Below are 21,440 nucleotides of genomic sequence, written 5' to 3'. Positions count from 1 at the left end.
CTTGAACTTGTTTTCGTGTCATGATTCTGCTTCAAGAACTTCCAAGCCATCCAAGGATCCTTTGAAGCTAGATCTATTTTTCTTATTTCTAGTAGATTTATCCACAAAACCTGAGGTAGTAATGATGTTCATAACATCATTCGATTCATATATATAAAACTACCTTATTCGAAGGTTTAAACTTGAAATCACTAGAACATAGTTTAGTTAATTCTAAACTTGTTCGCAAATAAAAGTTAATCCTTCTAACTTGACTTTTAAAATCAACTAAACACATGTTCTATATCTATATGATATGCTAACCTAATGATTTAAAACCTGAAAACATGAAAAACACCGTAAAACCGGACATACGCCGTCGTAGTAACACAGCGGGCTGTTTTGGGTTAGTTAATTAAAAACTATGATAAACTTTGATTTAAAAGTTTTTATTCTGGGAAAATGATTTTTCTTATGAACATGAAACTATATCCAAAAATCATGGTTAAACTCAAAGTGGAAGTATGTTTTTTCAAAATGGTCATCAAGACGTCGTTCTTTCGACTGAAATGACTACCTCTTACAAAAATAACTTGTAACTTATATTTCCACCTATAAACCTATACTTTTTCTGTTTAGATTCATAAAATAGAGTTCAATATGAAACCATAGCAATTTGATTAACTCAAAACGGATTTAAAACGAAGAAGTTATGGGTAAAACAAGATTGGATTTTTTTTTATTATTGTAGCTACGGGAAATATTGTAACAATTCTATACAAATCATATCCTAGCTAACTTATATTGTATTATACATGTATTCTAATATATTATGTAATCTTGGAATACCATAGACATGTATGCAAATATTTTGACATATCATATCGACCCATGTATATATATTATTTGGAACAACCATAGACACTCTATATGCAGTAATGTTGGAGTTAGCTATACAGGGTTGAGGTTGATTCCAAAAATATATATACTTTGAGTTGTGATCTAGCCTGAGATGTGTATACACTGGGTCGTGGATTGATTCAAGATAATATATATATCAATTTATTTCTGTACATCTAACTATGGACAACTAGTTATAGGTTACTAACGAGGACAGCTGACTTAATAAACTTAAAACATCAAAATGTATTAAAAGTGTTGTAAATATATTTTGAACATACTTTGATATATATGTACATATTTGTTATAGGTTCGTGAATCGACCAGTGGCCAAGTCTTACTTCCCGACGAAGTAAAAAATCTGTGAAAGTGAGTTATAGTCCCATTTTTAAAATCTAATATTTTGGGATGAGAATACATGCAGTTTTATAAATGTTTTACGAAATAGACACAAGTAAATGAAACTACATTATATGGGTGAATGATCGAATCCGAATATGTCCCTTTTGCTTGGTAGCATAAGAATTAGTAAACCGATCTACTAATTGACGCGAATCCTAAAGATAGATCTATTGGGCCTAACGAACCCCATCCAAAGTACCGGATACTTTAGTACTTCCAATTCGTTTTTATCATGTTCGAAGGATTTCCCGAAATGATAGGGGATATTCTTATATGCATCTTGTTAATGTCGGTTACCAGGTGTTCACCATATGAATGATTTTTATCTCTATGTATGGGATGTATATTGAAATATGAAATCTTGTGGTCTATTATTATGATTTGATAATATATAGGTTAAACCTATAACTCACCAACATTTTTGTTGACGTTTTAAGCATATTTATTCTCAAGTGATTATTAAGTGCTTCCGCCGTTGCATACTAAAATAAGGACAAGATTTGGAGTCCATGTCTGTATGATATTATGTAAAAACTGCATTCAAGAAACTTATTTTTGATGTAATATATTCTTATTGTAAACCATTATGTAATGGTAGTATGTAAACGGTATATTTTAGATTATTATTATTTGATAATCTACGTAATGCTTTTTAAACCTTTATAGATAAAATAAAGGTTATGGTTGTTTTAAAAATGAATGCAGTCTTTGAAGAACGTCTCATATAGAGGTCAAAACCTCGCGACGAAATCAATTAATATTGAACGTTTATAGTCAATATGAACGGGACATTTCACTAAATCCTTCCTTCCTCCCTCCTCTTCATTTTCTTTTTCTGTTTTCCTTCCTCATCTTTTCTCGTTTTCGGCAACTTTTGAATTGCCATTTGACCGTCGTTGACCGGTGGTTGACCGATTAATTAGTGAGTTAGACACCGATTTTTCGTTCTGGAAATTTTTCCGAGTTGTCGTTGAGAACTAGGTCGAGTCATCCGAGTATTGCAGCCATGATGTGCGCAGTTTAAACCATTGTTTGTGAGTAGATTCTGGTTGTGCAAGGCCGATCATGTTCATGGATTGCGAGTAGATTAATTGCGGTATTACAAATCAGTATCCATGATCTTAATGGAACCGAAATTGAATCGTGATGCGGTATATCTAACCGATGAACAAACAAGAATTCGTGTTATCACTTATGTCGGGTCTAGGCATATGGGGGATTGGGTATTGTTGTTGTTGTTGATGTTGTTGTACTTATGTCGGGTTTAGACTTTATATTGCTTAGTCAAATTAGACATATTATTTAGATAGTTAAAAAGATTAACTGATTGAATATAGCTCATGAACGTCAGTTGAAGTTTAGGGTTTGTTTAGGAACGATTTTGTTTATTAATAATTTTGGTACTCAACTCTTTCTCGTTGACATGTATATTGTATATTGTGATGAGTAGTGATGTGCGAGCGGAGGTGTACGAAATACTATTATAGTTTACTACGAAATACTACGAAATATGATACAAGTTTTAATTAATTTACGGATGGGATATACCTAAACCTTGCTACAACACTATAGGCAGTGTACCTAATCGTAGAGTAGTGTAGTTTTTAGTAAGTCCGGTTCGTTCCACAGGGAGCTAGTGATTACGTACTATATTTTTAACAACTATATTTATACAAATATATATATATATATATATATATATATATATATATATATATATATATATATACACACACACACACACACACACACACACATACACATAAGTGTTATTATTATAAAAGGGGGTTTTACCTTTTAATGACCGGTTTGTCGATTTTAAATAAAGCGTAAAGATAAATGACGATAATTAAAATGTGTAAAATAAATAACAATATTTAAAGTTGCGATAATTAAAATTGCGATAAGAAATAAATTGACAATAAATAAAATGACAGTAAATAAAAGTACGATAAGAAATACAATAAAAGAATTATGCTTATTTAAACTTCCATAATCATGATGTTTGACGTTTTGATTTTAATTTATTATCCTGGGTCAATTGTCCTTTGTCCTGGATTATTTGATAAGTCCATCTGGTTTTGTCCATAATAGTCCATCGGTCATAATTATAAAGTGCGAGGGTCTTCGCCAAATTAACCTTATACCCGAAGTCAAATATTCCAACTAATTGGGGATTTAAACCGTAATAAGGTCTTAATACATTGTTAATGATTACACCAGGTTATCGACTGCGTGTAATCCAAGGTTTTAATACTTTATTAACAATAACGCCAAATACCCTTGAATGTAATCCACCCCCGTTTTAATGAGTCCATTGACTATTAATCCATCCCCGTGTCCGATCAAATGAACAATTATTAGTATTTATAGATATCCCGCCTACCGTACCCGATCAAGCGTATGTGGTTATATATAAATACGTCAAGTTGTAAATCTCTACATTAAATTAACAAGATATCATTTAGTTAATCGAATATAAAGCCCATTAATAGCCCATAGTCCAATTTCCACAAGTTTCGATCTTTTGTCCAAACCCCAATTATGGTCCAAAGCCCAATAACCCCGTCTTAATATTTAGCCCAACATTCACGATTACTTCGGCTCAAATAAGCATAATAATAACTTAAATACGAGACATTAATTTAAAAAGGAGAATTTAGCTTACAGTGATCATTAATCGCGTAGTGTTACAGGGACAAAGTTCCGACTTTAAAACCCGTAAAATAACCGTTACAATACCCAAACTAACTAATATAAAACTAAACTATATTTTATATATATATATATATATATATATATATATATATATATATATATATATATATATATATATATATATATATATATATATATATATATATATATATATATATATATATATATATATATATATATATATATTATATCATTGAGGAGAGAAAGATGGATATGGTGTGTAAAATTCGGCAGACTTCGTGGCCTTTTATAGGCAGATTTTAAAACTGCGTACTCCGCGATCGCGGTACTTTTGTGCCTTGGAGCTCCGCGATTGCGGAGGTTCGAAATCCAGCTCATCCAATGAATACAAAACGTGGGCTGCTGAATAAATATATAATATAATATCTATATAATTAATTATATATTATATTATATTCTTGTGCATAGTTGACTTGTAATTTTAGCTCCGTTGAATCGTACGTTGATAGTTGATTTATGTCTCGGTTTTGGATTTTCGAACGTCCTTTCGTACGCTTAGATATCTTGTACTTTGCGTTTCGCGGCTTGTATTCTTGTCATTTTTAGACGTTTCTCATCAATAGAACCACTTGGATTGTATCTTGTACATTTGAGATTTTTGGTCATTTGCGTCTTCAAATCGTCGTTTTCTTCTTTTGTCTTCGCACTTATTTATTTAAACGATTATTACATAAAAATAAAACAATAATAACTAAAAGCTTTACATATTGGAAGGATATTGATACTAAATATATGTTCATTTAGAGCACTATCAAATATCTCCACACTTGAACGTTGCTTGTCCTCAAGCAATACAGAACTTGAAATTAAATCACACTTCACTCGAATCACTTTTTTTTATTCTCACACTTTGTACAACAGTGATTTTAATACGGCGGTATAAACAATGATAGTAACGATGTGGTTTACAGTCCCACATGACTATGAAAATTTACATCCTTTAAGGAAATTGGATCTTTATGAAAACATTTGATCTTTTGAAAATTCATTCTAGCTTTTACCCTAGATAGGTTTTCCGGAATAACCCTTCACCGGTGTTTGCAAAATATTTTTGTGGGTTGCGTGGGTTTCATATTTTAAAATTTTAGCTCAAAACTTGCGGTTTTGTGTCACCCACTTGCTAACCTTGTATTAGGAAAGCAACACGTCCAGTATACTTGCTCCGTATATTACCTTTCGGTAAACTACCGTCCGATTGTAAAGGAAAGCGATGAACAAGCAACTGTTAAGGCAATGTCTAATGACATGCAGATGTTCATGGTCCACAACGTGTCGGATGCAATTACTATCCTTTGTAGGAGCAATAGTAAAGATCACCCTATAATTTTTCGGTCTGGCACAAGGTTCTGTCTTCGACCATGCTATGCAACCACCGTTCTTATGGTTGACACCCGATTTGGTTCAGGTGACCTAATGAATTCCAGGTGAATTCCTAGGATTTTACGTTCAATGGTAATAGACGCATTGAAAATAGGTTTTCAGAAAAACAAATCGGTTTTAATTTGATCAAAATATTTTCTCGTTCAAGCTCGAGTTTAGATATCATTGAATTCCATGAGTTTGTAATTCTCAATCTTTAAGGTCAATCTCAAGGATTGAGTAATATCAGGCTTAAAAGCTGATTTTTAATCTTTTAAGGAGATTATCCTTTCTGGGGGTCTGATTCATTAGTCTTATCAAGCTAATTTGCACGGCGCCCTCCCCATTTTACGAGACAGATCCTCTCATGGATAGGATAAGTCTGACCACTTGGCGACCCTGTTTGATGCTGAGGTCCGTGGATTTCCTGCTGATTTTAGAGATGATTTTTCTAGATTTTTCGTCAACCTACAGCTGGTCTGGACGACAACTTCCTGACCTAAATCAAGAAGCGCGTGTCTTTTTCGGAAGACTTTACTTCCTTCATTTCTTTTTCCAGAAGACTTTACTTCCTTTTAAATCAAGTGACACATTTCTTTTAAATATATTATTAGAAATCGGGTAAAACAGTTAATTTTGTCCAAAACAAAAACACCTGCAATAACTTTACAGAAACATGTGATAGATAGTTTTTAATTGAAAAACTTGGTACATTCTCCCCACACTTGGCTTTTATTTCTTTCTTTCTTTGCCTTTTTATTCTCCTCTTTTCCATTTTAAATGAATTCAAGCATTTTAGGTTGTTTCTCAATTTATGTCCTTTCCTAGGTAACGATAATTTCGGTATTAACACTTAGTTTTCATCGTTCATAAATATGTATAAACATGATTTTGAATTCATTTAGTTGAAATTTTTTCAAAATTTCACAAAATTTGACAATTAAACTAAGTGTAATCCTGAGAGAATTTATAACCCTTCCCCACACTTGAGATCATGCAATGCCCTCATTTGCATGAAATCAGACTATAATTATAAATTTATGAGGGTGATTAGTGTAGAAAAGTGATTAAAAATACCCAGTTTGTAATTACAAAGCTCGTCGAATGATAGATGGCGCGCCTCACCGTTCATTACTTTTGTTATTTTATCACTCATGTTTTTCTTAAAAAATGGTTGCTTTTCTGAATTGTTTGCTAATCTTTGAAAATGTGTCTTTTACCCTAACTTATCATGCATTTTTGTTAACGAGTTATGCACTAACCCGAACCCCTAATTTAACGTTAAGTGGGGTTAGACTTCCCCACACTTAGCTGACGACATGTGAAGTCGGTAGAATAAGTTCCAAGAATTAAAATTTTGAGCCAGTTATTTACATCTCTTGTGGTGTATAATATATCAATGGGTTTAAAGTTTAGACCCACCCGATCGTCACTACTTAATTCCTTTTTAATTGTAGGTTTTAGTAAATGGAAATGTCTCTTTTCTGGTTCTTGGTCAAATGGATCGTTATACACCGACATACATATTTCTTTAGGGTGGACAATTCCTAACATTTCCTTCCGTTCATTCTCGGGATCAAAGTTTTCACTTCTATTACCCAATTGGGTAAAATTTGAGGTGTCGTTATCTATTACAGCTCGTAGTTCATCTTCGGTAGATGACTCGTCTATTGAGAATATTGGGTTGGAAGGTTGTGGAATGGTGAATTTCGGGATCGAAGCAAATTCTTCTTCTTTAACGGTCCTTATCGGTCCCACCACTTTGGTCTCGGGGGTAAAATTTTCAACGTTATAGTTTTTCCAAGAGTACCAATTTGTCACCCTTACTTCTTCTTTATCCATTGATGGATCGATGATTTCGTCGGTAGAGGTTAATGTGTCAGTATGTTGTGAAATTGGTAAAACTGAATAAAAAGTATCATCGGGATAATTGGTGATTTTGGAGCTCTCGAATTCATCAAAATTCGATGATATGAGATTTTCTTGCACAATACTCCTCAGATTAACAGGTGTGTAATCTGATAGAGTTTCAGCTTGCCTATTTGTGAACTCTCTCATTTGTTCATTTTGAGCGTCAAGTTCTTCGAGTTTGATTTTCATAGAATCTAAAAAAATTTTAGACACATAATTTTCCTCGTTCTCTGGTTGTTGAGTTTGGATATATTCTTGGGAATAATCCCAATTTGAATTGTATTCCTCATAATCATTCCATTCAGGTTCCATGGGTGCATAATTTTCCATAGGAACGTAATAATAACATTCCCATGTTGAGTGATAATTTCCACAGATTTCACAACCAGTTATTGATTCGTCATTCGTGATCCAAGATTGACCGAACGAATTGTCATCAACACTCGTTTGAGAATATTGATTTAATTGATTTTGGATTTCAAAAAGAGTTTCCATAGCCTTGTTTTCAAAATTTTCCATTTTATTGCGATGGCCAAATTTTAGCTACAATGTTGTGCATTCACTAATTATCCTATTAGATATAAAACTAAAAATTATATATAAGTTATCAAATTAATAGACTTTTCTGCTTTTGCCCACGTTTCGAATAGCCAAAAGATGCAGCAGGGGGCCAGGATCCTTTAAATCGAAAAATCCACAACTCAGCCACTAACAAATCCAACTATTAATACGAAGCAGAAAATTTTGGATGTCTATTAATTCAATCGTTTACAATAATTTTTCGTCGAAATTTAAAGAAATTTAAAGAAAATTCTATGTCCTAAAAACTAGAGCGTAGAAAAGAAAACTAAAAAGCGCGTCAAAAAACATCGAAAAAAAAAAAACATCGAAACTTAAAAGTCTAAAAATTAAATCTAAAAAGTAGCGCCTAAAGGTATTAAAACTTAAATGCAATTCTATTTCGAAAACTGCAATTACTTAAAAGGCACTAAAATATATAAACGGTGTTGCAAAATTCTAAAGCGCCTAAATCTTAATTCTAAAGAAAAATCACTTAAGGAATTTTACGGCAAAGCCTAAAGATCTAGAAAAACTACGGCAAAATACTAAACTTAAAACTATATAACGAACGACAAATATAAAAATTACGAATTAAACGATTAAAAGATAAAAATTATAAAAATATATAAACTAAAATGATAAAAATAAAATTTATATAAAAATATTATTTTTATATTATTATTATTATATAAAAATATTATTCTATATAATTAATAATAATATTCAGACTAAAAAATACGAATTATATATTAAGAATAAAATTAAAACTAATTATTAATTAAAAACCCTAATTAGGGTAAATAATAATAATAATTATTAATTAAACCCTAATTCTGTAATTAATGCGTACTATGTTTCCTGACAGAGCAGGCTCCGCGACTGGGACACTATGTGCCAGCTTGGCTCCGCGACTGCGGAGTTTAATTGTGTTGGGTTCGGCTGTTGGGCTAAAAACAGACTCGGCACAATGCAGTTTTTAATTATATTTGGGTTTCGAAAATAATCTGACCCAATTTGAATTTTTTTTATAAAATAATAGATAGAAAATAAAAATAAATTTATATTTTAAAAACTTAATAAAAATTCTTTTTATAGATAAATTCTTAAAATATATATATATATATATATATATATATATATATATATATATATATATATATATATATATATATATATATATATATATATATATATATATATATATATTAAATTTTTTAACACTAAAACAAAATATTTTTATGAAATAAGAAATAATATATTTTTACAAAAATATAGTTTATAAAAATATAGCGTTTTTCACCGAGTCCCCGGCAGCGGCGCCAAAAACTTGATGTGCGAGCGGAGGTGTACGAAATACTACGAAATATGATACAAGTTTTAATTAATTTACGGATGGGATATACCTAAACTTTGCTACAACACTATAGGCAGTGTACCTAATCGTAGTGTAGTGTAGTTTTGAGTAAGTCCGGTTCGTTCCACAGGGAGCTAGTGATTACGTACTATATTTTTAACAACTATATTTATACAAATATATATATATATATATATATATATATATATATATATATATATATATATATATATATATATATATATACATATATATATATATATATACATATATATATACATATAAGTGTTATTATTATAAAAGGGAGTTTTACCGTTTAATGACCGGTTTGTCGATTTTAAATAAAGCGTAAAGATAAATGACGATAATTAAAATGCGTAAAATAAATAACAATATTTAAAGTTGCGATAATTAAAATTGCGATAAGAAATAAATTGACAATAAATAAAATTACAGTAAATAAAAGTACGATAAGAAATACAATAAAAGAATTATGCTTATTTAAACTTCCATAATCATGATGTTTGACGTTTTGATTTTAATTTATTATCCTGGGTTAATTGTCATTTGTCCTGGATTATTTGATAATTCCATCTGGTTTTGTCCATAATAGTCCATCGGTCATAATTATAAAGTGCGAGGGTCTTCGCCAAATTAACCTTATACCCGAAGTCAAATATTCCAACTAATTGGGGATTTAAACCGTAATAAGGTCTTAATACATTGTTAATGATTACACCAGGTTATCGACTGCGTGTAATCCAAGGTTTTAATACTTTATTAACAATTACACCAATTACCCTTGAATGTAATCCACCCCTATTTTAATGAGTCCATTGACTATTAATCCATACCCGTGTCCGGTCAAATGAACAATTATTAGTATTTATAGATATCCCGCCTACCGTACCCGATCAAGCATATGTGGTTATATATAAATACGTCAAGTTATAAATCTCTACATTAAATTAATAAGATATCATTTAGTTAATCGAATATAAAGCCCATTAATAGCCCATAGTCTAATTTCCACAAGTGTCGGTCTTTTGTCCAAACTCCAATTATGGTCCAAAGCCCAATAACCCCGTCTTAATATTTAGCCCAACATTCACGATTACTTCGGCTCAAATAAGCATAATAATAATAACTTAAATACGAGACATTAATTTAAAAAGGAGAATTTAGCTTACAGTGATTATTAATCGCGTAGTGTTACAGGCACAAAGTTTCGACTTTAAAAACCGTAAAATAACCGTTACAATACCCAAACTAACTAATATAAAACTAAACTATATTATATATATATATATATATATATATATATATATATATATATATATATATATATATATATATATATATATATATATAGGGGCAGGATCAATGGGGAAGTAACCAATCGGGGGGAAGCGGGGGGAAGCAAAAAAAAAAAATTTCGTTTTTTTTTGGAATTTTTTTTTCCGGCATCAAGATCACACGAAAATATGAATATTTAGAAGAGACACTTCGTGATGAATGTTATTATTTAGGCGGAAAAATGATTGACAAAAATAACATTCAAGATTATATTGTTCGTGAAGAATATGAGCGTTTTTTTCATGTTTTGTGAAGTAAAATTTAGCCCGATTTATAGTTTAGGGTTTAGGGTTTAGGGTTTAGGGTTTGGTGTTTTCCATAAACCCAAAATACCAAACCCTAAACCCTAAACCCTAAACTCTAAACCGTTCGTGTTAAAAACTCAATATAAATCCTAAATCTAAACCCTAAATCTAAACCCTAAACCCTAAATTAATAAACCCTAATATCTAAACCCTATAAACCCTAATATCTAAACCCTAATATCTACACCCCAATAGCTAAAACCTCAATATACGCTCGAAAAATACGATAATTGTTATATATTACTTCTTCGAGCGTTTTCCCGCCAAAATAAAAACATTTATCAAGTGTCTCTACTAAATGTTCATATTTTCATCTCATCTATAATTTTCGTGAACAATTTTTTTTTCAAAAAACGAAAAAAAAGTTTTTGCTTCCCCCCGTTTTCCCCCGATTGGTTACTTCCCTCTTGATCCTACCACTATATATATATATATATATATATATATATATATATATATATATATATATATATATATATATATATATATATATATATATATATATATATATATATATATATATATATATATATATTATATCATTGAGGAGAGAAAGATGGATATGGTGTGTAAAACTCGGCAGACTTCGTGGCGTTTTATAGGCATATTTTGAAACTGTGTGCTCCGCGATCGTGGTACTTTTGTGCCTTGGAGCTCCGCGATTGCGGAGGTTCGAAATCCAGCTCATCCAATGAATACAAAACGTGGGCTGCTGAATAAATATATAATATATAATATATATATATATATATATATATATATATATATATATATATATATATATATATATAATTAATTATATATTATATTATATTCTTGTGTATAGTTGACTTGTAATTTTAGCTCCGTTGAGTCGTACGTTGATAGTTGGTTTATGTCTCGGTTCCGGATTTTCGAACGTCCTTCGTACGCTTAGATATCTTGTACTTTGCGTTTCGCGGCTTGTACTCTTGTCATTTTTAGACGTTTCTCATCAATAAATTGAACCACTTAGATTGTATCTTGTACATTTGAGCTTTTTGGTCATTTGCGTCTTTAAATCGTCGTTTTCTTCTTTTGTCTTCGCACTTATTTATTTAAACGATTATTACATAAAAATAAAACAATAGTAATTAAAAGCTTTACATATTAGAAGGATATTGATACTAAATATATGTTCATTTAGAGCACTATCAAGTAGCAATGTGCAAAAGTGGGATGATGTGCGTCAGGTCTTGCATGGGACCATGCCCTCTATGATGAACTCGAAGTGATTATCTTGCTATCTTCTGATATGTTTCATAGGATTACGGAGTGTGTATATATATATATATATATATATATATATATATATATATATATTGTGTTACATGTTGTATAAAAATGTTAATTTTTGTAGACTTTTGGCCTAGGTATATCATGTGAATGTAACATTTTAGTCACAGATACGCCTCTTAAACCTTCAAGTAACAAAGAGAAAATGGTTTGTATGGAGTATCAGATATAACTTCAAATTTTATATCTTTTCACCATCATTGGCGTCTTTTATTTTTTACCGTTGATACGTGTTATGTAATTGTGCTAGGCATGGCCTTTTTATTGCAATAATGATAGTGAAATTGAAGTTGGAATATGATGTACCATAGCGAATTAGATCAAGGTAAGTTATTGTGGAGATATCGATTCCTACTAGATTGGAAGATTCATAGCTTAACGTGATAAAAATGACAATCTTTTATTTGTTTTAGCTTGTTCTTATGTTTGTTTGGATGAGTTACAGGTTGTAGCATCAATGGTGAGAGCTGTTGCTGTGCTTACTTGTATGCTGGTCATATTGCTGAGAAGACCCAATCACTTTGTGCACCATGTACAGATTAACACTGAATAATACACCTGGTGTGGGGTCAAATGTTTAATCTTTAATTATATCTGTGATGATTCGTTTAATTGTGTTTGTAGTCGAGGTAGACCTCCTATTCGTTAAAATAGTTGGCTGATAATACCATTGTAATCTTGTTGGTTCATCTTCCCTAACTTTTCGCTAGGGGAAGACTGTTTCATTTGTATAAAATTTTATCTGTTCAAAAGGAAGTATTAAACGCTATAAATTTATCTTTAGATCCACATATGTTATTGTGAGTAGTCATGTCGCAAACACTCTTTACTATAAATAAAAAAGGGACTTACATTTCTTAAGAATAATAAAGCATTGATATTTACCTCAAGATTGAAGAACATTTGTCTACATCTCACTAGAGAAACAACTATCAAAATTTTAACTCATCTTGTACATTGCGTTCACATATTTTGTTTGGTGTGGTTGTTTAGGCACACATATTTAAGCACATAAGTATTTACATTAACTTTCTTTAGTTATTACATTATTTCATAGTATAGTATTTATATTTATTCAAAAGTATTTATGCTATTTTTAATTATTAAGAAGTATATATTTTTATTATGTTGGTGCAAAAATAAAAGTAAAGGCGGGAAGAAGTAGATGAACTATGAAGATAAGCTTAAACGGCTTCACTCGTGTGACCTAGGGGCGTAATAAATTCTATAATACTAATCGACTTTATTACTTATCGATTTGAATATTATTTTTTAAACAACTATATGCACGGTCATCGTAAGAACATTTATATTTATTACGCGATACATAACAACGCAAAACGAACTATCACATTTTTTAGTTAATACATATATTAATGACAGCGGGGACACACCGCCTCTGGAGGGCCACAAAGTTCATATTTTAGTCTATGACAACACCAACATCTTTTAACCCCAGGTTGACATGTCTTTGGAACACTCGCTGGATAGCAATATGTATCCATAGGGTGAACATTCAATGAGTTTGGACTCTCAAAAGGAGTTGATACGGTTAAAATATCAATACCAGTCTGTGATATCTTCGTAGCCAATTTATCATCATTGTTATTATTTCCATCAATACCTGCAATGATGAGAACGTATTTTAGACTCGTTAAGTGTAAGAGTACTCTAGAGATGAGTTTAACTAAAAAAAAGTTAGATGTATATATATAAAAGTGAAGATTAGATGACTAAGACTAGAAATAGTCATTTACCTAATACGAGAAGACTAAGAACAAAGAAGAAATGCAACATATGTTTGTTAAACAACATCTTCATAAGATATATCAAAATATGACTATGATGGTGAACCTTTTTATACTACAAAGATTGCATTAAATTGCATTAAGTACACGAATTTAGAAAGTTGTTGCCATAAATGGTTGAAGACTTTTTTAGTAACTACACTCTATATTTGGTTTATCTTGATCTTAACTACATACAACGTACACGAGTATTATCATTATTCTAACCGAGTATATGTATAAGGTTTTATATGTTCATCATATTCGGGAAAGGGTCATGATTTGTACATGTTGGTGCATAATCCCTAGTTTTAAGTTTATCATTTGAATACATTTATTCATGTAATAACATTTTATATTGTGACTATTGAATTGTTATGTGTGTGCTTTAATATTTAACTAGTTAAATACCCGTGAATTTACGGGGATCATTTTGGAGTTATATAATGACGATGTTAGATAACGATAGTTGATAGTTGCGATGTAATGGTAATGAAATATAAAAGTAAACTATCTATATCAAGAGACAAATATCGAATGAAGTACTTCATTAGAATAAAATAACGACAGTAAAGTCAAAAACAATAATAAGAATTTGATTGTCTACAACAATAAGTAGTATGGATAATATGTAATATGATATGATAAGTGTACTTTGATAGATCTAGTAGTCATTTTTTTCTCTAAGTTTCCCATATTTGAGATACTATAGTCAGTCTTGTCAGATACTCCGTAGTAGTCATGAATAGTGAATACATCCATAGCTTGTTGTCTTGGGATGATTATCTTTCAGATCTTCTTTAAAGCGTTTTCAAGTAGCTGATTAGCCTGTAAAATTAATAAACAATTCCTTATGATATACATGTGTAATGTGACGTACTAAGATAATCTGGTATGTTCAAGACATAATCTAAAACAGAAGCTCATTACATAAATGGTCTTCAATTAACTAACCCATGTAACCCGCCCAATTTATCATGTGTACTAAATACACACATAAACATTTGATTAGTTTTTGGTAGGGTGCTACTACTAAACGAATTTAATTGTCATGTACCACTAAAACAAAAAGTAGTTGAGTACTGATTTCGATTACTTATTTCTTTTAATGTATTAAGTAAAGTAGATAGAAGTAGATCACAAATAGCAGATTGATCATCACACGGAGTTCATATATTTAGATATTGCAGGTATAGTCACATACTTTATTTATTCTCAGTAACTAGGTAAACAATTAGAATGACCGATTTACGTGTTTCATGATTATTTCTCAATGAATACCTGATATTACAGTTGATAATGCAAATGGATTAAAATCATCACGAAAATGATTTCCATATTACAATTGTTGTTGATGTTATCCTCCGGAGTTCAGGAAATCAACTATTTTACGTTTAGGAACAATTAGACAAATGCACAAAGATTGTATGCAAATAATACAATTTAAAAACTTTAGTCTCATGATCGAATAAACACAAGTAAGATATGTTACCAATTTAAAGGAACAATTCTCCAATAAAACACACATACCGCAATCGTGAAGATTATAATTGCATGGTCAACATCATTTCCAACACCTGTTTTCCCATCTATAAACTCTACTTCGCCTTCTTCATCTTTTGTATGCCCAGTTAAATACCTACCAAATAGTAATTGCAATATAAGCGACAGAAAAAATGAGTAAAAAAGAAAATAAACTATAAATTACTTGATGAGAAGGATCACAAGAACGTATACAGCTACCACACGTCCAACTGTACTAATAAATGTCGCTACTCCATTCATAATGCACCGAGTTGAAGTCAAGGATATTCAACTTCCGGTTCTTTCATCAAGGATATTTAACTTCCGGTTCATCATCGAGTGGTTAGTGTGGTTTAGATGGTTATCAATCTTCTTTTGTTTAGTAGATTGTAGATTGATTACTCTCTTTTCTTTGTTGTTTACGATCGTTTGTAATTTTTTGGTTATTATTTTTTCATAGATGTTGTGAGCTTTCGTTCGGTTGTAGTTCATTTAGCTCGATAGTTTTTGAAGTTTGTAAGTTTTAGGATTCATCTTTTTGATGAATCTCTATTTGATGAATTCCTAGTTAAAGATCTGCGATTTCGCGGATTTTATGAAATGATAGAATTTGATGGAGTATTTGTTAGGTTGATTAAAAAGCAAACAATATTAGATAAACCACAAAGGGTTGTGATATTCTCAATAACATAAATAGACCTCATAAAACGTTGCACATATCTAATCATCAAAGGGCTGTAATAAGAAATGCTTATGAGTAAAAGTACATACGAAGCTGAAATTAAACGAATTTTTTTTTATCATGGATGGAAATACTAAATAGATACATATATACCTATTTCATTAGCATGAGCGTCACAAGAATTGAAGCATTATATAGACTCACGAATTGACGGAGATTTTTTAGGGATGAATCACCATTTACTTGAATTAATCACTATATCTTGTATAGTATTTGTTAGGTTTATAATAAATTGATTCAGTTGCAATATTAGGGTTACCTGACTTATAATCAATGTAGGTTTTTTTAACCTAAAAACAATAAATATAAAATAAAATTGAAAATCTAACGCTGTAAAAAAGGCTAACATCCATTTTGCCAGGAAAACATAAAGTAAAACATAAGGTTTCATGTACTCTGAAACAACCCAACCCGTCTTTAACCCGACAAATTTTTTTTAAAACATTAATAAGATTAGTACAACAACACGTTGCGTTTCTCGAATCATAATCAACCACCATACACGTTTAACGACATTAAAACGTTTAGTACAATACTTCGAGTAATCTCAAAATGTAATATCAACCCATGAGTTTAATTGCCAAACAAAACACGAGCATGGCGTTTGGGGTTAAACTACCCAACAAGGTCGCATCCAAAAATACCCCCACTAGATGGAGGTCTCTAATCCAAAAGTATACCCTTGCCTTTATCCACACCGGAACCTAAAAAGAGTAAACAACAAGAGGGTAAGCAAAACGCTTAGTGAATACAATAATTATACATCTACATATATAATCTACTTACTTGCAATCACCTACACAAATACCGCATACATGCTAGCAAACTAATTAGCATACCACCTCAAAGTATAAGGCTAATAATCTCCAATACCGCCAACTAACATAACCAATAGCATATAGTCGATACGATATAATATGCTAAACTACAACACACGACCATGGTTAACCAATAGTACAAGGGAATGGTGCTAGCGAAAGACCATCGGTGCTCACAACATCCGTTAGTGTACTCAACATGAAAGGACCCGTCCTAATCCACCTGGACGAAGTCATCAACATTTGGTCCCATTGCGATGATCGGCTCCAAGTAATGCCCTTATATTGAGCAAATGCACAGCGGAAGACTTAATTCGTACCTGAGAATAAACATGCTTTAAAGTGTCAACCAAAAGGTTGGTGAGTTCATAGGTTTATCATGACAATCATTTCAATATGTTAATAGACCACAAGATTTCATAATCATAAACATAATACACTCGCAAGTGTATGTAAAGCATTCTAAGTGGTTGAGCACTTGGTAACCATACTTAACATTTAATCAACGTCGCATATTCCCTTTATTATGAAATCTCACTACACCGTACCAAGTGTAGTCACCAAAACGAAGTACTGTGCAACCGTTGAATACTGGTCATCCAGTCCGGTTGGGGTTGTCAGGCCCGATAGATCTATCAACAGGATTCGCGTTTACAATACCCATGTAAATAGTAGTTACCAATCTACAGGGAAATATGCCTGATAATGCTAAAAACGAACATATATTTCATAGCATTATTCCTCAAGAAAGACAAGCTTTTAGTTGCAATTGTTCTATTTAAAAGTGATATTCGTTTAAATAATAAAAGGTGAAGACAAAAGACAGATTCGACGAATTGAAGACGCAAACGACCAAAAAGCTCAAAAGTACAAAATACAATCAAAGAGGTTCCAATTATTGATAAGAAACGTCTCGAAATTACAAGAGTACAAGATTCAAAACGCAAAGTACAAGATATTAAATTGTATGCAAGGACGTTCGAAAATCCGGAACCGGGACCAGAGTCAACTCTCAACGCTCGACGCAACGGACTAAAAATTACAAGTCAACTATGCACATAAATATAATATAATATTTAAATAATTCTTATAATTATTTATATATTATATAAATAATAAAAATCCGTCGGCAAGAAAGACTCCAAAGTTTGTGAGCTGGAATTTCAAACTCCGCGACTCGCGGAGTTTGAAGGCAAAAAATGCCGCGAGTCGCGGAGTACCCCTGAACTCAATTCCCTATAAAGCCAACCGTATTCTGATCATTTTTCACAACATATATCCATCCTCTCTATATCTATACGTAAATATTTATATTTATATTTTAATTTTAATTTTAATTTTAATTTTAATTTTAATCCTAATAATAAGGGTATGTTAGCAAATGTTGTAAGGGTGTAAGTCGAAATTCTGTCCGTGTAACGCTACGCTATTTTTAATCATTGTAAGTTATGTTCAACCTTTTTAATTTAATGTCTCGTAGCTAAGTTATTATTATACTTATTTAAAACAAAGTAATCATGATGTTGGGCTAATTACTAAAATTGGGTAATTGAGCTTTGTACCATAATTGGGGTTTGGACAAAGGAACGACACTTGTGGGAATTAGACTATGGGCTATTAATGGGCTTTATATTTGTTTAACTAAATGATAGTTTGTTAATGTTAATATAAAGATTTACAATTGGGCGTCCCTATAAATTACCATATACACTCGATCGGACACGATGGGCGGGGTATTTATATGTACGAATAATCGTTCATTTAACCGGACACGGGAATGGATTAATAGCCACTAGAATAATTAAAACAGGGGTGAAATTATGTAAAAGGACACTTGGCATAATTGATAACAAAATATTAAAACCTTGGGTTACACTCAGTCGACATCCTGGTGTAATTATTAAACAAAGTATTAAAATCTTGTTACAGTTTAAGTCCCCAATTAGTTGGAATATTTAACTTCGGGTATAAGGATAATTTGACGAGGACACTCGCACTTTATATTTATGACTGATGGACTGTTATGGACAAAAACCAGACGGACATATTAAATAATCCAGGATAAAGGACAATTAACCCATGGGCATAAAACTAAAATCAACACGTCAAACATCATGATTACGGAAGTTTAAATAAGCATAATTCTTTTATTTCATATTTAATTTCCTTTATTTTATATTTAATTGCACTTCTAATTATCGCATTTTTATTGTTATTATATTTAATTGCACTTTTAATTATCGTACTTTTTAATTATCGCAAGTTTATTTTATCGCACTTTTATTATTCGCAATTTCATTATCGTTATTTACGTTACGCTTTAATTTAAGTCTTGTATTTATTTTTAATATTTTACATTTGGTTTTAACTGCGACTAAAGTTTTAAAATTGACAAACCGGTCATTAAACGGTAAAAACCCCCCTTTATAATAATAATATTACTTATATATATATATATATATATATATATATATATATATATATTTATTTTTATAAAAGTAAACTAATATAGCGTTAAGCTTTGTTTAAAGATTTTCCCTGTGGAACGAACCGGACTTACTAAAAACTACACTACTGTACGATTAGGTACACTGCCTATAAGTGTTGTAGCAAGGTTTAAGTATATCCATTCTATAAATAAATAAATATCTTGTGTAAAATTGTATCGTATTTAATAGTATTTTCTTGTAAAATATAAAGCTATTTTATATACACCTCGCATAACTATCAAGTATTTTTGGCGCCGCTGCAGGGGAACAATCTAGCTTAAAAGCCGGAAGCAACGCTAATTAAAAAAAAAAGATTTTTAGTTTACTTTTATTAAAATTCGTTTTTATAAAAATACGTTTTAAATATTCGAAAATATAAAAAGAAAAACAAAAATATAAATATTTTTAGGAGTTTGATAAATATTTAAGTTTTATAAAGTTTCTTTAGTTTGTAAAAATATAAGTTTTATTTAATTTATTTTATAAATATATTTTATAAATATATTTTATAAATATAAAACCGAAAAAAAAACCAAAAAAATATATATAGATATATATAGATATATATATATATATATATATATATATATATATATATATATATATATATATATATATATATATATATATATATATATATATATATATATATATATATATATATATAAATCTAGCTTTAAGATTTTTATTTATAAAATTATAAAGTAGTTCTATTTTTATTCTAGTTTTTAAAATATAAGTTTTTATTATATAAAAATTTTAGATTATAAAACAGAAAATATAAAACAGAAAATATAAATAAAAAAAAACGCGTCAAATTTTGAACTGTACCAGAGTTGAATTTTGGAACCCCGCGACTCGCGGGGTTTGCTGCTTGGAATACCGCAACTCGCGGAGAAACTCTGACACCGACAGAACCCTAATTTAGCATTTATTACGGGTAATTATTAATTATTATTATTATTAACCCTAATTAATTATTATTATTATAATTAGTTTTACTTTTTATTTAATTTATATTTTAGTTAAATTAGTTTAATTAAATTGTAAAATTAATAGTTTTATTAAATAAATAATATAAAAATAATATTTTTATAAAAATTGTACTTTTTACAACTTTTTGTATATTTTTATATTTTGCCCCTTTTTAATCGTTTTAGCGTAATATTTGTATTTTTAGCTCATATTTAGTTTTAAACTTAGTTTTTACCATAGTTATTTTTACTTCTAGATTTTTAGGCTTTGCCGTAGAATTCCTTAAGTGCTTTTTCTTTAGACTCGGATTTAGGTGCTTTAGAATTTTGCGACGCCTTTTTAAGTTTTAGTTTCTTTTTAAGTTATTTCCATTTGGGATTTAATTTTTCCTGTAAGCTTTAATATTTTTAGACGATTTTTTCCTATGTATCAATTATTATTCCAATTAGTAATCTCAATTTGCGATTATAATTTTAAGTTAGTTGTAGTAATAAGGTTAGGTTAGTCAAGTGTTTTTAAGTGTTATAAGTTTCTTTTATTTTTCCGTCACCTTTTATTTTTCAACCATTTTTCTTTTTCGACCTTTTTCCGACGCGCTCTTTTTCTTTCTTATTTCTCGCTATTCTAGTTTTAGGACATAGATTTTTATTCTACTTCTTATCTAAATTTCTTAAAATTACGAAAATTTATTTTAAGTGGTTAAATTGATAGACATTAAAATTTTCTGGTTCGTAGTAATAGTTGGATTTGTACGTGGACCGGGTTATTGGAGCCAAACAGTCCTCAATTATATTGAGACCAAACGAATCCTGCCCCTCTGCTGCATCTTTTGGCTATTCGAAACGTGGACAAAATCAGAAAAGTCTATTGATTGGATAACTTATTATAATTTTTCTTTCCTTTTAAAAACTAATAGGATATTTAG

General features: G+C 30.3%; 1 protein-coding gene across 1 annotated transcript in view; it reads right to left on the bottom strand.

Annotated features, from left to right (window-relative positions):
• Nucleotides 1–16,894: 16,894 nt before the first annotated feature.
• The window catches only part of LOC139866982 (uncharacterized), a 47,605-nt gene continuing 43,059 nt past the window's right edge, over nucleotides 16,895–21,440 (bottom strand). Inside the window, exon 8 of the transcript XR_011765710.1 lies at nucleotides 16,895–16,937. The gene's annotated coding sequence lies outside the window, so the exon portion shown is untranslated. The remainder of the gene's footprint in view (nucleotides 16,938–21,440) is intronic.

This window comes from Rutidosis leptorrhynchoides, chromosome 9, assembly GCF_046630445.1.
Source record: "Rutidosis leptorrhynchoides isolate AG116_Rl617_1_P2 chromosome 9, CSIRO_AGI_Rlap_v1, whole genome shotgun sequence".
Taxonomy (NCBI): Eukaryota; Viridiplantae; Streptophyta; class Magnoliopsida; order Asterales; family Asteraceae; genus Rutidosis; species Rutidosis leptorrhynchoides.
The sequence above is the reverse complement of the archived record's forward strand: the minus strand, read 5'-3'. Positions and strand labels throughout refer to the sequence as shown.